This window comes from Callospermophilus lateralis, chromosome 4 (assembly GCF_048772815.1).
Source record: "Callospermophilus lateralis isolate mCalLat2 chromosome 4, mCalLat2.hap1, whole genome shotgun sequence".
NCBI lineage: Eukaryota > Metazoa > Chordata > Mammalia > Rodentia > Sciuridae > Callospermophilus > Callospermophilus lateralis.
In genome coordinates this window covers 113,026,340-113,049,676 of record NC_135308.1, presented here as the reverse complement: position 1 = coordinate 113,049,676, position 23,337 = coordinate 113,026,340, and positions in this window count along the sequence as shown.

Below are 23,337 nucleotides of genomic sequence, written 5' to 3'. Positions count from 1 at the left end.
ACTACACCACACTTATTAAAGTGCCTATGTTTTTCCCTAACAATAGTGTTGTTCAGAATATAAGAAACTATAATTCCCGTACGTTGCTGAATGAAATGGAAAATGACATAGTCACTCTTCAAAAATGGCGCAGTAATTGCTTATAAATTTAAATATACTCTTACTGTAGGACCCAGCAATTTTATTCCTAGGTATTTCCTCAGATAAATAAAAACTTATGCTGATAATATAACCTGCATATTTATGTTTGTATCAGTGCAATTTATAATTGTCAAAACCTGAGCACAACTCAGACACACTCTGGGTGAACCAGTACACAAATTGCAGTACATTCATAAAATGATATAAGATGTCTTGCCACTTGTCTCTATCTTCTCATATACATGGTAGAGAAATTATTCCATCAATATTTGGTAGAATACTACCAAAAAATAAACATCTTAGTCTAGTGATTTCTACTTAATGATTCAATTTATTTAGTAGACATAGTGCTACTTATTTAGATTGTCTTTACTTATATGAGTTCTGGCAGTTTTTTAACTATTTGATTCATTTAACATATGTTAGCAAATTTGGGTACATATTCTTTCCTTATCATTTAATTGTGCATAGAATCTCTAGTGATATCTCTCTATCTTTTCTGATATCAATAATTTATGGAATCTCACTTTTTTCCTAGTTTGCCTGACCAGAACTCATTGATTTTGTCATTAAAAAACAGATTTTTATTTCATTGATTTTTTTCTATTCATGAAAAGTTTCAATAGTATTATTTTATGCTATAATTGATTATTATTTTCCTGTTTATTTTCTGATAGTTTCTTAAGCTGGAGACTTCAAGAATTTATTCTATAACTTTATTTTTCCTAATACACTCCTTCAATGCTATACATTTCCTTCTGAGCACTGCTTTTCCTATATACCATGAATTTTAAGTTTCATTTTCGTTTAATTCAAAATATACTCAAATTTCTCTTGAGATCTTCTTTTCACCCATGTATTATTTAAAAGTGTGTTATTTAATCTCCATGCATTTAGGAATTTTCTAGTTATGTTTTCAGTTTTTACTTTCTAGAGGAATTCTTTATGGTAGAATAAAACACAAATGTATAACTTCTATCATTTTAAATTTATTAAGTGCATTTTGTATTCTAATATGTGGTCTAGCTTGATGAATAATTCATATGACCCTGAGAAGAATATATATTCTTCTGTTTGGGGATGAAGTCTGAAGATGCTTATATTATTGATTAATGGTGTTATTGAGTGTAATGATGTTCTTATTTATGTTCTCCTCATTTGATCTGCAATAACAATAGTGGAGTCTTCTATTTCTCCTTGCAATTTTATTTGTTTTTAAATGTAGTTTGATATTTCGTTGTTCAGTCCATACACATTAAGAATTGTTAAGTCTTCTTGGAAAATTAACTCCTTCACTATTATGCAGTGCCTTCTTCTTCCCCTGCTATGATGTCTGTTCTGTCTCAAATTAATGTAGCCTCTTCAGCTTTATATGGATGAATGTCAGCTTGTCATATTCTTCTCTATTCACTGACTTATTATGTCTTGATGTTTAAAGTGGTTTTCTTGTGGATAGCACATAGTTGTCTTTTCAAAATCTACTCTGACAATGTCTGTCTTTTAATTGACACGTTTAGAACATTCATGTTCAAAGTATAATATAATTGCATTAATATTTACCATATCTCTTACTATTTTCTATTTGTTGCCCTCATTTTTTTTTCTAATTTTTATCTGTCACTTTCTACTTCTACTTTATATGCTTTCATTTTTTGTTATTTCTTGAAATATTAGTTATATATATTTTATTTCTACTTAGCAGTGGTCCTGGAGTTCACAGTACATATATTTACAACTAATCTAAGACCATTTGAAATTTATAGTATACTACTTTATGAATACTATATGTACCTTATAGTAACAAAATGTTCCTAAATCCTCCCTCATGTCACTTGTGTAACTGCTGTCATTTATTTCACTTGCATATAAGTACCTACAAGCATATATATGACATATGCATAAGGATATGCAATCAAAAATATTGCTATTATTTGAATAAACTATTATTAGATAAATTAAGAATAAGATTACAATTTTTAGTTCTACCTTAACTTTTTATGGATTCTTTTGTGTATGTAGATATTTTTGATATAAATCTGAGTTTTCACCCTCAGTTATTCTCCTTCTTTCTAAATTACTTCTTTTTAATGCTTCTTGAAAGGCAGTTCTCCTGGCAACAAACTCCTTCACTTCTTGTTTGTCTGAGGTCTTTTCTTGTCCTTCACCCTCTCAGGTTAATTTTAAAGGATACAAAATTCTAGGTTGGTGAATTTTCTTTCTTGCTTATTTTTTTAACCTTAAGACCTTATAAATGCTGCACTCCACTCTCCTGGCTTGCCTGGCTGCTGAGAAATCAGGTGTAATTGTTACCTTTGTTCCATCATAAGTACAGCACTTTTTACCTCTCTTCCAGGAGTTTCTTGTTTCTGATTACCTGTAGTTTGAAATATGAATAGGTGGAATGGTTTTATTTTGTTATTGTTTTTATTTTTAATTGTGTGTGTGTGTGTGTGTATGTGTGTGTTCTTTGTTGTCATTTATTCTTCCTGATGACCTCTGAACTCTGTGTATCTATGGTTTGGTGTCTGACATTAATTCGGGAAAATTTTTAGTCATTTTGTGAAAATATTTATTTCTCATTTTCTTTTCCCTGTAGTAACCTCATTATGGGTAATTTGCACCTCTTGTAGTTGTCTTTGTTTTTCAGTTTTTGTTCTCTTTGCTTTTCAGTTTACAATATTTACCTTCACTAAAGTTGGTTAGGCTTGGAGATTTTTTCCTCAGCCGTGTCTAGTCTGTTAGCAACACCATCAAAGACATTACTCTTTTCTGTTGGAGGTTTTTCTGTTTGTTCGTTTTTGTTTTTGTTTGTTTTTAATCTCCCCAGTATTTCTTTTTGACGAATTCCGTCTCTCTGCTTCCATGGCTCATCTTTTCTTGTATGCCATCTTACTTTATCCATTCAAGCCTTTATCTCATTAATTCTAGTGTTTTAAATTCAAAAGACCCTTCTACATCTGGTTCTAATGCTTACTCTATTTTTTTAAAGTGTATATTTTACTTTCAGTTATGTATTGTAATTTTTTTCTTGGTAAGCAGATATAATGTTCTGGATATAAGGAACTGCTCTATGTAAGCCATTAGTAATATGGTGGTAAGGTGTAGGGAGTGGGAAAGCATTCTATAGTTCATGATTAGATTTTAGTCTTTTAGTGATCCTGGGTCTATGGACTAACCACTACATATGTGTCCAGTCCTATTGTACAAGTTGTACAAGATGGTTAGAGTATATTGGAACTGGTTATTTCCCGTCTCTAAAGTTGGTTAGGCTTTCCAGGTCAGTTTATCCCAAGGACTTCATTGTTAAGAAGAATAGAATGATCTAGCATATTTCAAAATGGTTGCTTTCATCCTCTCTCTACCAGAAGCACAAAAAGATTACTCTCTGATAATTACTTTGAGAATCTGGTCAAAGTCTTGGAGACAAAACTTACAAAGGACAAGTTTCATCTATTACACAAGAATTTTTGACCCTCAGACTTGTCTACTAAGAGACCCCAGAAGTTCATCAATCAAATTTCAGGTTTTGCTCCTGGGGCACTGATTCCAGGGGAGATTTTGGCTAAGATTTGTTGTAATTTTATTTCTGCCTGACTCTCCCTTTTAGGGGAAGCTGATTGTCCTGTGATTTGATGATTCTTATGGATCTAAGAAGAGTTGTTGATTTTTTTTACTTATAAACTGAAAATAAAAATTTAAATAGTATATAGTTAAAACTATTTTATTTTTTTCAGAAGATCCAGGTAGTTTCTTCTTCCTTCCTTCCTTCCTTCCTCCCTCCCTCCCTCCTTTCCTTCCTTCCTTCCTTCCTTCCTTCCTTCCTTCCTTCCTTCCTTCCTTTCTTTCTTTCTTTTTCTTTCTTCTGTTCTGTATTTCCAGGTAGTATCTCTTCTTTGTAACACTTACTATTGTGTATTAATTAAATATTGCATGTTTTATATTATAAAAAAGGTAATATTATGTATTCCATGACTTTTGATATGCCAATACTTTACTAAGTGATACAAGGGAGGGGTGTCTTAAATTATGTGCTATCTCTCTTTTTATGTTCCTATATTTGCCTGGCCTTTCTGTTTGGAAATTTATTATTCTACAGAGTGATTGCTTTTGCTTTCACCAGGACCTTGTGAACTAACAAGGACCAATTGACACTAACTTTTCAGTTTGAGATTTCTTGAGGCAGGTACTCGGTATAAATAAAATCCTCAGCCATAATAAAAGGTGGTCTGCAGGTAAAAAAAATCTCAAGGGACTCTTTATTTCTATTCTTCCAAGTTGAGACAGAGAAGTTCCTTAACACTGAATTTTAATAGCGGGCATATTTTTTTTCTAGAACTTATACTAAGTTTGTAAATTGCCAAATATCTCAGATATGTACAAGAATCTCTATATTTACCATTCACAGGGACCCAGATTATGTCCTCTATTCTGTCTCTTGATTTAAGAGATTGAGCAATGCTCACTAGACAAGCATATTTGCATTGCTAGTTCATCTTTACCACTTGAGTTTTACATTACTATATTTTTTTCAATATTACAGCCCTTACTATGCATTTGAATAGCCAGAATTATTACATTTAATTTGATTTATTTTCAGATGTTCTAGGAAATACAATGTTGTATTGCAAGATACAAAAGTAGTTAATATATTATTACTTAATAATATGACCACCTTTTATTTAACTCCAAGTTAAGAAATCATATCCATAGTTGATTAGCATTTGGTTAGACTTAAAAAATTATAGAAAATATTTGCCTATGTAGAATGGAAAGATAATATATATGGCTGCTGAAATTAAATGTGTATCCAGTTATTCCAAATATGATAATTGTGTTGATCAGAGTCACAGTCAATAAACCTGACTGGATATGTATATAGGGAATGCATCAGCCAGAAGCAAGTCTAGAAGCAAAAAAGATAATGTTCCAATTAGGTCAAGCATATATTTGGCAAAGACAAGTGGTAGGTTCATCAGTCTGGAACTGGTGGGTAAATATCAGTCAATCCAGAATAGATAAATACACATAAACTAAAATGTTTCAAGTTCAAGAAGGCACAATGAAGATTTAAGAGTAAGAAACTAAAGATAAGTGAATATGAAAAAGAAACATATAAAATGAGAGAAGCAGAAAGATACTCAAAATTTTCTCTACAAAATATATTTGGTATGCAGTTAATGTTGTTGTCCTCAATCCCTATGTGATTCACCTGTGAAATTTAAAGACTCTCATCAAACCCCTAATACTCCCTATTTCTATTCTCCTGAATGTGTTTGGTGGAGTGGCACTAAGCAGTCTGTGCTTATAAATAGATGTAATCTTAATCCTCTCTCCTATTCACTGCAAAGAAAAGCATTTTCAAACTATGTGAATGTTTTACTTTGGTAGAAATGGTGTGCCTTTGTGGTTTTGTAGTTGTTTTGTTTTGTGTCTTTTGTCATTGTTCACATGATCTGGGAGTAAATGAAAAAAGTTATTATATTAGGTGTTTTTAATTTTTTTTAATTTTTTAAATTAGTTGTACATAATTGTTGAATGCATTTATGCACTTTGATATATCAAAGATAAATGGGGTATAATTTCTTATTTTTCTGATTGTACGTATAGACTCATATCGGTCATGCAGTCATATATGTACATAAGGTAATAATGTCTGTTTTTTTCTACTGTCTTTATCCCCATATCCCCTCCCCTCCTTTTACTCCCCTTCGGGTATTTTTAATAAGATAAAAAATTTAAGTAAGCTAATTATTTGTTTTCTAATTTATTTTTTATTTACTTTTTGTAATTTTAAAGAGTTCTTTCAGTTTAATATTATGATTTTTTCAAACATATTTAAAAGTAAAATTAAATTACTTAGGTATATTTTATATGCAGTGATAGTCTTATTAACTAACAGAATTACAAATATATTGAAAACATGTAAAATCACAAATATGGACCCAAATTTATTAAGATATTAATTTATATCAATTTAAATTAACATATTTTAATCTTTGTCCATTTTTTTCAATCATATTTAGGATTAAAAGAAGTCATCAAAAATGTAGGCATGAGTATATCACAGAATTAATCAAGAAAATTACTTAAATAGTTACACAAATGATTTTTTAATAAAAAAAAAAAAGAATGAACTTGCAATGATTTCACTAGGTTAAAACCAGATCTAATTCATTTATACCTGTTTCTATTGCTTGTAATTGGTGATAAAACTGATTTTAATTAAATTAAAGATCATGTTTTAAAATTTTATGTATACACTTATAAATTCCTCTATTAAAAGTCAGAAGCCTATGTTTAAACAGTTCATCTCATGAAAAAAGATTTTTAATATTATTACAATAATTTTAAACAACATTAAAACCACCAAAGAAAGAAAATTAACATTTTTCTCTGAAGAATTGTAATGTAACTGAGAGAACAAGCTATTTTTTTTTTACCAATTTGAACAATCCTGGAATGAAAACACATTTATTAAAATGAGAATAAATAAAACAAACCCAGATGATTTTATTTCAGAATACACAATAGCCAAGTAATAATTTACATTAGAGATGTAATGCTTATGATGCTCCTGGCTCATTATTCTGTCAAAGAATGAAAGGATAACGATTGTTGAAGATTCCTTCTATATTTCATTATATTCTGTCTTCAAATATTTCAAACCCTTTACACACTATTGAATCTACTTGCTCATTCACTAAATTCTTTAGTTTTCAAGCTCATAGAAGCAACTTTTTTGGTGTGTGCTCATTCTGAAACTTTTAATATTTTTATTTGTATTTATCTTATGTGGCTTATTGGCATTGACGTTTTACCTTGTATCTTACAAGTTATTTTATTAGAGTGGGTCACATAAGTACTAACCAGGGAACAAAACAGTGCATACTTTGTGGATATCTGTGTGGTAAAAGCAGATGTCTAAAATAAAAGTTGGATTGCCAAGGTTAAGTATCAGTATTATTAGGAAACTTAAATTTCCACTACAATTTTAAAGCAACATATTTATTAAATCAACACATTTTGGAGAGTAATTCTATATACCAGAAGTTTCAGATTGATGGTCTTTGAACTTGAGGTTCTTATAGTCATGTTCCAGAAAAGGTGAAAAGTAATGCCACCCTGGAACATGCATTCTTCACAAGCAGACTCCACTGCACTCTGTGATTTTACATCCTTCCACTTCACACATTTTATATTTCTCATTACTTTCTATAATAAAATGGGTTTGAAACTCTTGCACGCTGTACTTATTGATTGAATAGGAACAGGATAATGTGTATACAATATCACTTTCTTCCCTTATTATCATGGAGCTTGCTGACAGTTTCAATGACAATCATATTGGCTACCATGTGTTTAATAATTGATAAGCTACAATGATTGACACACTATGTCCATTAATTAATCTACTTTTTCCAACAGTGATGTACATAAGTTTTATAAGTGTTTATTTCCCCCAGATTGCGTAGCACAAAATCAGAGAGATCATATCATATTTTCAAGGGCACACTATTAAATTTCAGAGACTGTAGCTTTTGCAGACTAGACAGTACACTGAGGAAGGAAAATTCAAAACTATAAACAATAGTCAAAATGCAATATCTCCACAGTTGTATTAAAATTTTCTCTTTCTAGAAGTTATTTATATAAATAACCCATTATAGAATGATTTTAGTTATTGCCAAGGTACAGTTTTGTGACCTGGCTGAGTCACCAATACGAACAATTCCAGACAGTAATATGAATTTATTCTCCAAATAACAAATATTAGAATTCTGTGAGATTAAAAATGTGTCTGAGATGTTATATGTCTCTCCTTGCACAAGAAGCAAACCAGAATGGCACATGCTGGAGTAGAGCCACCCACAGATTCTGAATGAGGGTGAATGATCAGGAGTTCATATGTTACATACATACAACACACAATCCTCTGGTATTGCTAAAACAAATCATTTGAGTAGAGACCCAGACCTGTCTATTGAGATCTGTTTCTAGACTGAGGCTTGAGAGACTTTATGTGCACTATTACAAAACTACAGTAAAGTAGAGATCAGTAGAGCAGGATAACCAAAAAAGGAATCCATATTCAAATTAATAATAAAATAAAATTTGACACAATATATATTGTTAAATTTTACAAAAATCAATTTGAAGAAAAGTGAATGCTTCATATTAAATGACTTAAAAATTTAAAATATATGGCTTATGACCCTCAAATGGATAGAAAATAGCAACTACAAAAAGCAAGAAAATTTAATAAAAATTATAAAAAGTCTGGAAAATAAAAAATAATGTTTCTAAATTTAAAAAGGAACAGGTTTAGATTCTAGGGTAGCCCAATGATGTCAGAAACTATTAGAGACAAATTCACCTAAGATAAGCCGTAGGGAAGGTTCATTTTTAAGGAGAAAATGTTTGATTTAAACAAAAAAATCAAATATTTTTTAAAAATAGAAAAACCAAGACCATTTCTCTTATCACCAACAGCTAATAGTTATGTCATCAAACTTCTGAGAAAAATAACATAGGATTCTATATTCTACTCTTATATTTTAAGAATAAAAAACAAAGAAATTTCATACATAAAAGTAATAGTGAAAGAAACCTAGTAGGTGTATTTGTAAAAGAAGAAAAACAGTCCAGAGGGAAGCTATGTTATGCAAACTACATTTAACATGCTCAGATAAATAATACAGAAATGTAATTAACTATTATTTGTAAAGCAAACACATTTTTATACTTATCAAAATGGTCACACTAAAATCTAATAAACAAAAATAAACTTGTGAAGATTTCAATTAATTCAAAATATGATATTGAATAAATTTGATATTGTTAGAAACATTGAATTAAATATATTTTCAAAAATAAATGCTACATGTATGTATGACTTCCAATCCATGTGAATTGAAAGAATTCATTTAAAAATTTATCTGAAATTCCTAACTATATTCAACAAATACTCATTAAGTGATAACTCTGCCAAGCTTTCTTATAAGTGCTTAGGATGCCTAAGTAACAAACCAACAACAACAGAAAAATAACCTCTTTGAAAACACAGAAAATACACTTACAAGCGTGCGCGCACACACACACACACACACACACACACACACACATACAAACACTTCTGTTCCCTTAGATCTAGTTTTGGAAAGTAAGGAAATTGGGGCAAGGGAGAGAACAAAAAGAAAGTGACAGCAAGAAATAGAACATTTATCATGACAGAAATAACACATCAACACAGGGCAATATTTCAATACCTTAAAACCAAGTAAAAATATTAATCTCTTATGATGCAATTCAGTGATTGTCAGATTAAAGTGAAGCAAAAATCCAAAAAAAAAAAAAAAATAAGAAACACAAACAAGTATATTAAGCAAGTGCTAAAGTAAAGAAAGCTGGTAAAACAACATTAACATCAGTGAACAGTACAGAACTCAAGGTAAAGAACATTAAGAAGTAAAAATAGGAAACAGATAAAACAAGCACTATTGGAAGAGAAAAAATCACACAAAGTTCTACTTACCCATGTTTTACATGATTACTGAACTCTGTTTTTAAAAACTACTCTAGAGGAGACAAAGAGTTTTCCATTTAATTTTGTTGATCTAATACTAGAATATTAAAAATACGGTCATGAATCAACAGATGAAAAATTCTAAGTAAAATATTAACAAATCCAAATGAAACACACATACACCATGATTAAATAAAGGTTAACCCCCAAATGTATGAATTTTTAAAATCACAAAAATTGTAATGTAATAAACTGCATTACCAGATTAACTCTAAAATTCTCTGCAAATGGATCACAGAGGTATTATCATATCTAATACATTTGCTATAAATTATTTACAAATACTAATGTTTTATTAACAATATAATCAACATTCTCCACTTAAAATCCTAAGTTGTCCAGGAATCAAGAAGTTCAATTGGGCTGAACAAAATGAGACTTACTAGTAAGTGGTGAGGTTCAAACAACATGTGTGTGATCTCTTGACTTCTTTTATTGTCTTTAGCTTATAAATAATGTCTTATATAACAAGTGCAATTAAAATAATCTGCTGAATAAAGATGATTCAATCTAATATTGTTTTTCCATATTTCCTTGCAGACTTGATGTTATTTCCTTTGAGAGGGAAAAGTGTCCTTAGAATGCAGAGGATTTGGAGGGCAGATAATGCGGAAGGGCATTTGTGAAGAATGTTTGGCAAATGAGGAGTGAGGAAGCCAAACGTGGTTGCACCAACTGATACTAAGAACAAGCCTAGATAAATCTTTCAGTTGTCTCTTAGTTGAATAAAAATCACTAATTTTAGAGGTTATACAACTGCACAAGATGTTATTAGTCCCTCATTAACTTTGCCATGGTAACATCTCTGAACTCTGATGTGTGGGTTATGATTTTTAGGGAGGCCTAGGTTACTCTTCAAGGACCTGATGACTGCTTCTGCTGAACATACTCCCTGTTCCTTCATTTGGACTTGCAGATGTCTGATGTATGAAGGGAAAAGGATGAAAAGTCTTGACATCTCTGTCCTCATATTACATCTGTCTCCTCGTGGTGCTTTGGGTAAGATTTCTACTCAGCTCTGCAGACAGTCATGTTGCTTATTTGAAAAGTGTTTTATTCAAAATTATAAAACAGGTTTACTTGACCTAGACTTGCCTCACCCTTCAAGGCTAAAGTTTCACGTATAGCTGCCATGTCAGGAAATACCTGACCATTGAAAGGAGCAGAAAGGTGTGGGCACCTGAGTTTCTGGAATATCTCCACCTCTTCTGAAAAGAAATATTTCTCCCCTTTATTAGCTCATCTCTTGCCTTAATTATTCCTATCCCATATCTATGATCCCTCTACTCCCTGGAGTTGAGAAATTGATTCATGAGCAAATCTTCCTGTTTTAGTCAGTTTTTTTTTTTCTTTGCTTTGACTCAAAGACCTGACAAGAACAATTTTAGAGGAGTAAAAGTTTCTTTGGGGACTCATAGTTTCAGAAGTCTCACTTCATAGTCAGCTGGCTCCATTCCTCAGGGCTCAAGATGAAGTAGAACATCATGATGGAAGAGTGTGGCAGAGGGAAACAGCTCACATGATAATCAAGAACGAGAGAGAGAGAGAGAGAGAGAGAGAGAGAGAGAGAGAGAGAGAGAGAGAGAGAAAGAGAGAGAGAGACACCACTTGCAAGATACAAAATAAGTACCCCTAAGGAATGCCCCCAATGCCCAACTCCTTTAGCCACATCCTACCTGTCTTCAGTTAATACTCAGTTAATCACCATCAAGGAATTAATTCACTGATTGGCTTAAGGCTCTCATAACCCAACCATTTCACCTTTGAATGCTCTTGAATTGTTTCACATGTGAGTGAAACATGCTTCCCAACATGCTTATGGATGTTCTGTGAATTATTTTCCCAGATATGACTCAGTAACACAATAGGGATGGAGAAACCTATTGAATAGAGATGAAAATAATAAATCATTATACAAAACTCCCTGGTCTGAGAAATAAATAGGAGCCTGGAATGCTTTAAATAATGACTTAATAACTGATGGTGCTCTTCTGTGATTTTTTTCCAGTTGAGCTATTCAGGCCCAAAACTTGTAGAATCATGATAGACTTCTCTTTTTCATCTCACATTCCATACATTATACATGCACAAATCCTTTGGCTCTATATTCAAAATTCATCTCAATTTGACCACTTCACAAACTTCACAGATGTTATCTTTGCTCAATGTCTTATAATATCCCATCTGGACCACTACAATAGCCTTGCATCTGATATCTCTTCTATATTCTGTGTCTCTACAGGCCTCTCTCCACAGAGCAGCCAAGAGAATTTCTCTTAACATACATCTTGCCTCTGTTATACTCTAATTTCTTCAATGGTTTCTCTTCCCATATAGGATAAAATCTAAGAGTTGCATATAAGCAACATTACCGTGATAATTTAGATAATAATTCACCAAAAAAGAATGTATTATAGGGGCTGGGGATGTGGCTCAAGCGGTAGCATGCTCACCTGGCATGCATGAAGCCGGGTTCAATCCTCATCACCACATACAAACAAAGATGTTGTGTCTGCTGAGAACTAAAAAATAAATATCAAAAAAAAAAATTCTCTCACTCTCTCTCTCTCTCAAAAAAAGAATTTATTATATATGTCCATAATGTAATGAGGTGAGGGACTTTGAAATTATTTAGTAGGCCTTGGTAGCACTTCTGAAGTTGTGGATATGTGTGTGTATATGTGTGATAATGCATTGTGATCATTGTTACCATTCTATTATTAATTTATTTCTTTTCAATTATTTCATTAGACTATAGTTTCAATCTCCAAAAATAATTAAAAAATGCATTATTCTTCATCTTTTATTCATTTCCCAAGCCCTGAATTATGGATATTGTACATCATGCATATTCTGTCTCTCTCCCTCTACCCCCTCTTCTAGGTAGTTACATAGATAGATAATGATTTCATTACTTGAGTGTGTGTGTTGTGTTGTGTGTGTGTGTGTGTATAATGTTTCCCATGAATTAACCAGACTGCTATATTTCTTCTTAAAGAAAATTCTTTAATGCTTTAATTTGCAGTATTATAGAATAGGAAATAATTGCAAAATGCAGCAGCAAATATAATTCAGAACAAAGAGTATATGTAGGTGTGGTTACAGAAATAGTTCATATGAAGCTCTACATAAAAGTCTGGACCTCTTCTTCCAGTAAATCAATTTTCTCTGGTCTGGCATGTCTTTTCTCTTGATCCATTATCTTATTTTTAGAGAAGTCTCCACCAAGTGTCTCTAGATAAACTTATATTCCTAGGTATTAAACTCATTTTCTTCAGATCACAAGATTTAAGAAGATAATAGAAATGGAATTTAAAAGATATCCATCACTTTCTGTAGTGTATGATTGAAATTTACTTGTGGTATTAAAGTTTTCCTTGGAATAGACATTGGAGAAGGTGACGTTGGGTATAACTTTATCAATAACACTTGTTTATCAAAGATACAATAATTAGAAACATCTCTATTAATATTTTCAAATAATCCTGACTAGATAAGCTCAAGCAACACAAAAACTAAATTCCTTATATAGCAGTAAAAGTTAAAGGAAATCAAATGGTCAAGAAAGTAAAAAAAAAAAAAATCACAGATAAATAAGGATTCATATTGTTAGGTATGGATTGTTATCTGTTGGGAGAATATAGCAAACATGTTTTCTCTTTCCCAAGTCAAATGTATATACATTTACGCATAAAATAATAGAGCTAATCTCCAAGTAAAGAAGATTTGGAGCTGAGTGCAGTGGCACAGCCCCATAATCCCAGTGCCTTGGGAGACTAAGGGAGGGAGATCTGGAGTTCAAAGCCAGCCCAGAAAAAGTGAGGAGCTAAGCAATTCAGTGAGACCCTGTCTCTAAATAAAATACAAAACAGGTCTAGAGATGAGACTCAGTGTTCAAGTGTCCCCAAGTTCAATACTTGGTACCCCCCAATGAAAAAAAGAAAATTTGGTAAAACCAACTGAAATATATAAGGATTTATTTTTAATTATGTTGATTATAAATTAGACAATAAACATTGTTTAATGAAGGATCTGCCTTTAGTTCATTGGAAAAATGCTCAGTATGTATTGCCATATTTTTAAGAATCCCATTGAGAAATGGACAAAGATTGAATAATAAAGGTTGAATAATCAAAGAAAAGGTCTAGAACCTCCACACTTTAGACTAAGCTATTAGAGGTATGCAAAGCAATTTTGCACAGTGTACGTAGATGAACTTAGTCATATTTTAGGAGGAAATTTGGGGCTTAAGGAAACTAGGTAAATCAAGTGTGGTGCGGAGAGACAGAGTAGAGAGAATTGTGAAGGGGAAGGGCCTTTAAGGGCAGTCGAAATTTTAGGAGGGATAATCTGATAAAATGGAGTAGCACAGATATTCCCAAAAAACAGAACCTCTACCAACTAAATTTACTAGTTGAGTAGAGTGGGTTGTTGTTCCTGGATACATTGGTACCTGTAAATACTAAACAAAATATCTCAGTATTAAAACAAATCTAGGCTCCACCAACTTTGAGGATGATGCAGGTTAACTCAGGTTGTTTGAACTTCACATCAGAAGCTATTAAAAATTTAAGGCAGAGAGCACTGAGAAGGTATACCCTGAGTTTTTCAATATTTATGTTACCTTAAAATAAATTTCCTCTTTCAATTATTTTATCACATTCCATATGATAAATCTTTCCATTAAACTGGATAAATTGACTGCTGTAAAATATGTTCTCACACTTCTATATAATTCTCTTATTCTTAACTAAAATAATCTATTAACACATTATTAAATATTGCTTAGGGATGAACTTAATAATAATAGAGATAACCATTCAGAAAAGCATCGCTACCTCTAAAATAAGGAAAAGCCTTTTTAAAGTGGCTATCAGCATAACTAGTTTCAATATCTGTATTTCTTTGATAAAGGCATGCATTTCTAAAAGTGACAATGAATTACAAATAAGCACATTACAAATATATTGTTATTTATAGTAAATTAAAAACCTTTATTTTTATCATAAGTTAATAAAATCATGTTTATAAATTCCTTCATTTCAGAGGTGAGTGTAAAGAATTATATTCCTATAAGGTATTCAGTTAAATCACAATTATTTACCTGAATGGAAGATGGAGTAGCATAGATATTCCCCAAAAAGAGGAATATATACAACACATGTACCATACTGAATTTTTTTCTTTTTATTGGTGCATTATTATTATACATAGCAGTGGGATTCATTGTTACTTATTTGTACATGTGTACAATATACCAGCACAATTTGGTCAAATTTCTTCTCCAACACCTCCTCTCTACATCCTTTCCTCCCTCTCCCACTCTCCTTCCTCCAATCCATTATCTTTTGAATATGTTATGTTATTTTTATAATATTTATAGTTTTCTATTAATACTATATTTATGGGGGTATTAAAATCTTCTTTATATTCCTGAATCACCCACTGAATCACGGGGAGGAAATATGAACAAGAAACTTGGCTTGCAATGGCAGATGCCTTCCTGACATTAAATGTATGACATAAATCATGTTGTTACTAGATAATCAATGAGAAAAAATTGGATGATGATTTCACTGAAGTTTAATAATTAAGAGAGACACTTGGAGTCAATTATTTGATCCATGGCCTTCCAGCAATATGAATTAATTTTTTGAACTTTCTCTAGTAGAAGCTGTAACATAATAGTACATTTATTGTTGATCACAAAATAGTTGTGAGTATGAAGCTGTTTCAGTGTCATTTTGAGAGTAATTCTTTACCCACTCCTATTAAAATTCTCATTCTTGAATGACAACTGATCTCATCCAGGTGTAAAAGTAAATATGGCCCTCATTCAATAAATTTATGTTTCAGCCCTAATGACTAAGAATTAGTATTCCCAAATATCTTTGTGTATTTACATTCACAGAAAGGAAATAAGGTAACATTCATATATTATCATTAGGATTTCATCATAGAACAAAAGAAACATGAAGAATTTTTCCCTGTGGGTAAGGATTATTATCATGTGAGTTGAATAGCTTTACATTGCCTCTTCTGTCTGTAATTACACTAGGACAACTACTTTATCTGCACATAAAGCAAGAGCTGAAGTCAACATATTCCATCTCTCTGTTTCACTAACTAAAATTATAGTGCACCATGTTCGGTTTTCTTTACATATCCTTTCCCTTTTTTTATGCCCCATGTTTCAAATAGTATTTATGAGATCAACACTGTTTCATTATATAATATTAATACTTATTGTCTAGTCTGAATTCCACCCACTGCACAACTTTAGGTAGTTGAAAGAATACCAAGTTGAAACCACTGAATCATAAAGCAGAATTATTATAAGGAAAGCAAACATATGGTTTTAATTCATCCAAAGGGTTTTTGAAATTTTTATTGATCTGTTTCTGAACAAGGATAAAAAGATTGCATTATTTATCTGACAGTGATGTTAGCATCCCAGATAAGCAAAAGACCTATCCATTTTTAACTTTTATGATGAATTCACCTTGGACTTGAATATACTGAACAAACACTGCTAAAGTTACATCACTGTATGTGTAACAAAATACCATGGAGAGGGGAAGAATATATGCAGTCAGTGTTTGGAAAATATGGAAGAGAAGTGAAGTAAAAAGAAAGAAACTATCAAGGATTTTAAAATGTTACAGAATCTACCAGTTTTTTTTTCAATTTAAATTCTAAGATAGAACATACATACACCTGTACATAAACATGTAAAAAAATCATGTAAGGGTATCTTCCACATATTGTGAAGTTCGCTTTCTGAAATTAATTAAATCCACTTTAGACAGGATTTTATAACAATTCTGCTAGTAAAGGAGAGAATGTTTTTTTTTTAATATCAGAGTCTCATTCATGTGAACAGGAGGCTCAGCTCTATGTTCAATGCTGTCTGCATCAGTCATACTTCTAGGTAGCTTCTACACTGGGTAATATTTTAATTTAAGTAGAAAAAAATATGGGAGATAACAAAAATAATAATTTATAATAGAGGTTGCTGGTGGCTGGGGCTTAGCAAAGTTGTTAACTTATCCTACACACTTTATTTTATAGAAAATAAATGAAAAGAGAGAAAAGTGATTTCTTGTTTTATAATTTCCACACAGATGTTTCCTGTCATAGTTTGGAGGACAACCAGTTCTGTTCATTGATGAAGGCTCCACTTGAGCATGGTTATGAAAAATACAAGATAAGAGAGGTGCATGTAGTTAGGTATTTGGATATTAATTCCTGAGAGCAAACAGTCTTCCATGCTCTATAGTAAGTACTATTATTTAGTATAATAAGGTTACACCCTTGTTCTTTCCAACCCCCTTTAAGTAATAGCACCAAACACACCAAGAATTGACTAACTTCAAGCATTTAAATGCTGATGCTATAATGCAGAACTTGTCTCTGTGCTTCCTCTTTTAAAAATCATTATATCTCCTAACCACCACATAGCCATTAATTTGTCTTTCTGTTTTATGTTTTCAATGGCTACTAGAAAACAAGAAAATCATTTTGTTTAAGGAATTTGCAGTTTACTTGGAACAAATCAATAAAAATTATAAATAATCCAAAGCAGTAAAGTATGCTTGGGAGAGTAAGAAAACCTTCTCTCACAGTGCAGAAGACAGCAGCCCCATTTTTAAGGGAGCTGAACATGTCTCATGATGGAGATGACTTGAGTTGGGATTCGAGTATTGAATAGGATTATACCAAGAGGTAATTTGGAGTGGGCAATATGTCCGCTAGAGCTCCACAACAGAATCCAGTAAACCCAAATGACACAGTAAACATCTTAGCTCTGTTTATGTGTCCTTTGCTAGCACTGAATCATAAAACACTCGTAGTTAAAGTGTGACTTTCAAATTGCCAGTGTGGATTCCTGTACTTCAAGAATAAGTACATAACAAGAAAAGATCCATGAAGCAAAACAAAGGGTACTATACTCTTTTTCATGCATGATGAAGCCTGATTCTGTCTTTGACAGGTAGCACCTGCCTCAGCAATAAAGGTCTTACAAGGAAATAAGTTCCATTCTCCATATTGACCAGGAGTCTGTCTTTGTAGTCCTCCACAAGCACTCACCAGGCTGTCTATGTTTAATTAATGAAGGACTCTCTTGCTGCTGTGAATAATGTTGAATTTTAACATACAGGCTTGTTCTTTGCTGTTCCTTCAGTGGTAATTTAGAGCTTCTTCTCAAGTGCAGAGTCAAGTGACAAGTTGGCAATTCTGTTCCTTAATGCAAGGTCAACAACACTTAACAGAATTTCTTACTATTAAATCACTTTGATCAGTGACTCCCAATCCTGTGTTTCTTATAAATTATAATCCAATTAATTTATACCAGGCCAACTCTAATCTATGGAAAACGTGGATTTAGAGAATATTAAACATAAGCCTCTTTTAACATATTTATCACAAAAACATTCATTATTTGCCATTTGAAATTAGCATTGGAATGTTTGCTGCTTTTAATAAATGCCCAATGTTTTATTTTTTTAATTTGACTAGAATCTTTATAAGTTTAATGCTGATATTAAATGAGGTAGGTTTTACCTTAATATTAAGCTGTATTAGTTAGTGCTCATAACATTAAATAAAAATCAATGAAAGATATTGATTCTATAATAAAATATTTTGGTTACTATATGATTGGTGAAAGTTTGTGAGAATTGAATCCCAAGTAGCAAGTCATGAAAATCCTGGACTATAAAAGTCCCTAATAGATTTTCACAAAAGGATTGAAAGATGTACATGCCTAAGATAGAGTTAGAAGATATTATTTAAATTGCTGAAGATTTATTATGTGGTAGTTATCAATTAAAATAATGCAAACAATGAAATATGTTCAACACACAATCATATATACCAATGAACTCATACTATATTCTTAGAAATATGACATTCCCTTCACAATTTGCACAGACATTAGTAGCTAATATTCTTAGTTATAAAGGTGTTTAAAACATGAGGAAATTTCATTTTTAAATTGCAATTGTAGAAAATTTCAAGATGAGAAAAGTGGACAAATAAAATTGAAAACAAGAAAGCCAAAAAAAAAAAAAATGTTCAATAGGATTTATGCTGACCCAGCATTTCTCAATATTTTGCTAGGAATGTATAGGTTAATTAATAGAATGGACACAAATAAAATTCAAATTGTGTCACATGTAAGTTAAAGTCTTATATTGATGTTCTACCTCTTGCTATGATCTAAATTTATTCCTTATAACATAAAATCCACAGGTTGAAACTTTTTTACCAGTATGAAAGAATTAGAAGGTGATTAAGCTATGGGGCCAGAGACCTCAACTCACCCTGAACATGTCTATTCTGTGCTTCTGGAATTTGTAGTTTCCAGAACTGTGAAAAAAATATTTTTATTGTTTGTAAATCACTCGGTCTTTGGTGTTCTGTCATGGCAACACAAATAGACTGACATCTCTTAACTCTTGATCTGAAAAATCAACTTAGAATTTCATGCACTGCTGCCACTCTCAGGAATGATGTCTATGGTTTCTTTTCACCAAGAATTTTTTTTTCCTAAAAGAGGCAAGGGTATACTATTGTGTTTTTAAGTTTTTACTTCTATTTTTAAATAATTGTTTTAATATGAATTTCACTACATATGATGTGGAACATCTTTTTATGTTTACATGCCATCTGTTTATTTTCTTTCATGTTTGTTGAGTTCTGTTTATTACATACGTGTTAAGCCCAGGGCGCCTTAACTACACTGAGCTACATCCCCAGACCATTTTTCTTTAATTTTTTGAGAAAGGATCTCACTGAGTTGCTTAGGTCCTTGCTAAATTGTTGAGGCTTACCTTGAATTTGTAATCCTCCTTCCTCAGCCTTGTGAGTTGCTGGGATTAAAAGTGTGTGCCACCAAGCCAAGCTAAGATGTTTAGATATGCATATACATAATGAAATGGTTCCTAGTGTCAAACCTGTTATTATAGTCATCATCTCAGGTAATTATCTTTTTGTGTGTGTGGTGAAAACCTTTAATATCTAATCTAGTGGGAATTTTTAAATATAAAGTAAAATATAACTAATTATAAACCTCATGCTATACTTTAATGTTTAGATCTCTTCATCTTATAAAACTATAGCTTTGTACTCTGATTTTCATCTCCCCATTGCTCTCTTCTGCCTCCACCTCTGGTAATTACATTTTTGCTCTCTGTTTCTATGTATTCAACTTTTATTTTTCACCTAAGATTCCAAGTACAAGAAAAATTCAGTCTTCAACTAATGACTATTTCCGGTTCCAGAATTTAATCCAGGAGCTCACTCTGTATCTAGATTTCATGTCTTACCTCTTTAAATAGTTTTAAGAGTAAAATTTCAGGATCATATGGTAGCTTTATATATTGCTCTTAATTTTTTTTTAAAAGGACCTTGTTTTCCAAATTGGTTGTGCCACTTAACTTTTCTTCCACAAAAATGCATGAGTATTTCATTCCCTTCACAATTTGCACAAACATTAGTGGCCAATATTCTTAATATCGTGATTCTACTAAATGTCTAGAGACACCTAATTCCAGTTTTAACTTACATTTCTCCAATGATGAATGATGCTATCTTTTCCTATACTTATTTGCCATATACATATTTTTGGTGAAGTAACTGCTCATTTTATTTTCTACATGTTGACTGTTGGTAGATATCCATAAACACTCCTGCCTAAAACAACCAAAAATTCTGAAAAAGAAATGTGAACAGCAGAGAACTAACCCCCCCGCTCAGGAGAATTCAGTAGAGTGCTCATAAACACAAGCATATGAGAAAACTATAGATAGAAAAATATATTAGAAAGCCTTATAGAACAATCCTTAGCATCCGCACCAGCCGATCTGAAAAAAATGTACAACTCCCAGAGAATCATTTGCCTCATTTGTTTTTTTTTTTTTTTTTTTTTTTTTCTGGTTTTAAGTGATAAGTGACCTTACAGGCTTATTTTTTTTTAATTTTATTTTTACTTTTGTTTCTTGGGTTTTGTTTTGTTTTGTACAAGGGATTGAATCCAGAGACACTTTTCAGTTGAATCACATCCCCAACACTTTGTTTATTCGTTTGTTTGTTTGTTTGTTTTTTAATCTTTGAATCTTGATAAGTTGCTGAGACGAGCTTTGAACTTGCAATCCTCCTGCATCAGACTCCGGAGTCACTGGGATTATATGTATGTGCTCCCAGGCCGACTAAGTGAGTTTTCTTTATGATTTCAATTTGTTTCCTCTATTATGCATGATATTTTCATACACTGCTTTTTGGTTGACTGCCTGAGGGGTAGATTGTACATACACTTTTGATTAATCAGAGTTTACTTTCCAGTAACCTTTTATATCTTCACACTTATTGGGAATTCACTATAGCAGAATAGTCTCAGATTCCCTTCTCTCATTGAATTATTGTCACACAGGCCACATTAACATATGACATAAACTTAACACATTGATAATGTTTTTGTTTTGGACACCTGTCGATTATCTTTTAAAGCAATAGGAAATTTTAAAAAGCCATCATTTTATGATCACTTATTTCATTTCCAGGCTATTCTTTTCTTCATGTGAATACAAAATTCTGTCAGGTAGCCTATATTTTCTTCCTGAGGAGCTTCCTATAAAATTTCTTCCCACAATTTTGGTTTGGAATAAAACATGGTTATTTTGTTGTTGTTGTTGTTTTTGTTTTGTTTTGTTTTGTTTTCTGAATTGACTTCTCTCAGCACTTTAAAAATGACACTGCCTCCCTACCTCATCCTTTCTTTTAATCTCAGTGAATTCATTGTCCCTTTCCTCACAAATTAATTTTTTGTTTCATAGAAATATAGTAGAAGCACCAATAGAATTTGGATAGCAACAAGATTTCTTTTAAATGTTGTCTATGCATCTGTTTTTCTTATTTTTTCCCAGTTTTATACTATAAGGGAGAACCTCTCTATACTCTGTCAATATTCTTCTTTGTGCACTATGGAGGAAAATCCTACAAAAAGTGACAACTCTCAAAAGGGGCTTCACCTATGTGTTTGGCCCTCTTTTACCAATTCATCAAGAACTCTCTGAATCTGTATTGCTAGAATCTGGTGTTTTATCCAGGTATATCTCTGAGCACTCTGACAGGTTCAAGAAATCTTGTGAATTTGTTGCTTTTCCAGATTTTTTTTTCCATTACAAAATTGGGAGTGATGCATAGTAAATCCAACAGATGTGCTTATAGTTTCACAAAGATCCTTACAACCCAAGCATATGTCTAAAGAATGTACCATTTCTACTTGCATGGACAATCCATCTTTCTATTGCTGCAGCCACTCAGACACATATCCATGAAAGTGTTCAAGCATATTTCACTGAGGCCTGTGTTTACATGAGACTTATAATCAGACTCATTAACATCATCCCTTGCTTTCTTAGTCTCTCTTTTGACAGTGAATAACGTCCAGTTCAATTTGTCTGTACAGCCTGGAGAAATGTGAGCTAGAAATAGAGTTTTATCATAGAGGATAAGATTTTTTTTTTAAAGAGAAAAGGAAAAAAAGAAAACATTATATATAATAGATATTTGATTTAGAGTTCTGAAAATCATTTCTACTGCACAAGTCACTTTTGTGCCTTCAAAATAATAATAACCAGATTTAAAAAACTTGGGACACAAGAGGATTATCCACAGTAATTTATATTTACCTTAAAATCTTTTATAGGACTTCCTTAAATTTTCCCTCTCAATGGTCAGTATTTCTAAAGGTAATGTTGCAGAATAACCTTTTCTGGAGAGAGAAAGTATCTCTACCTGTGTTGGGGGAAAATGGGGTCACAAAGCAAGTTCCAATATTACAATATTTGCTTTTCTACCAGGGATTGAACCCAAGGGTGCTTAATCACTGAGCCATAGCCCAAGCCCTTTTTTTATATTTTGAGACAAGATAATGTTAAGTTGCTGAGAACTTCACTAATTTGCAGAGGCTGGATTTGAACTTGCAATTCTCCTGCCTCAGTCTCCCAAGCCACTGGGATTCAGGCATGTGCCCCCTACCTGGCAGAATTACTAAATAAATTTTAAATTGGAGGAAATAATTATAAAATTTTAGCTTTCCCAGAGATATCATTATATACCATGCAGTACTGAAGTGCTATAAAAAATAATGTTTAAAGCATTAACACCCACTCCTCTAGTAGATGAATTTCCTAAGTGGAAAATTTGCTTGGAGTTCTCTATATACATTTTTAAAAAATTCCCAGTGACAACTCACACTTCTTTTCTCATAGTGATAAAATATTTGTTGAAATACAAGAAAGAATGAAGGACTGACATGCTGTAAGATAACAATAAAAAGCTTCAGATATTATTATTTATCTGTTTGTTCTATTTTTCTTTTAACAGCATACGTCTAGAAAGGCTCTATTAGCTTTTGCTGTGGCAGAAAATTAATCCTCAAATCTCCCTGTATCTTAACAACAAAAATTATTTCTTTCCTTGCAGATCTGTAGGTCTGCTGCTGCTCTCCTCTGCCTAAGCCCACTCTATTAGGCTCAGCTCTACTGCTTATGGCATTTTAATCCATGAGTTAGGAATAGCTCTGAAGTGCAGTAAGCTGCCCTCAA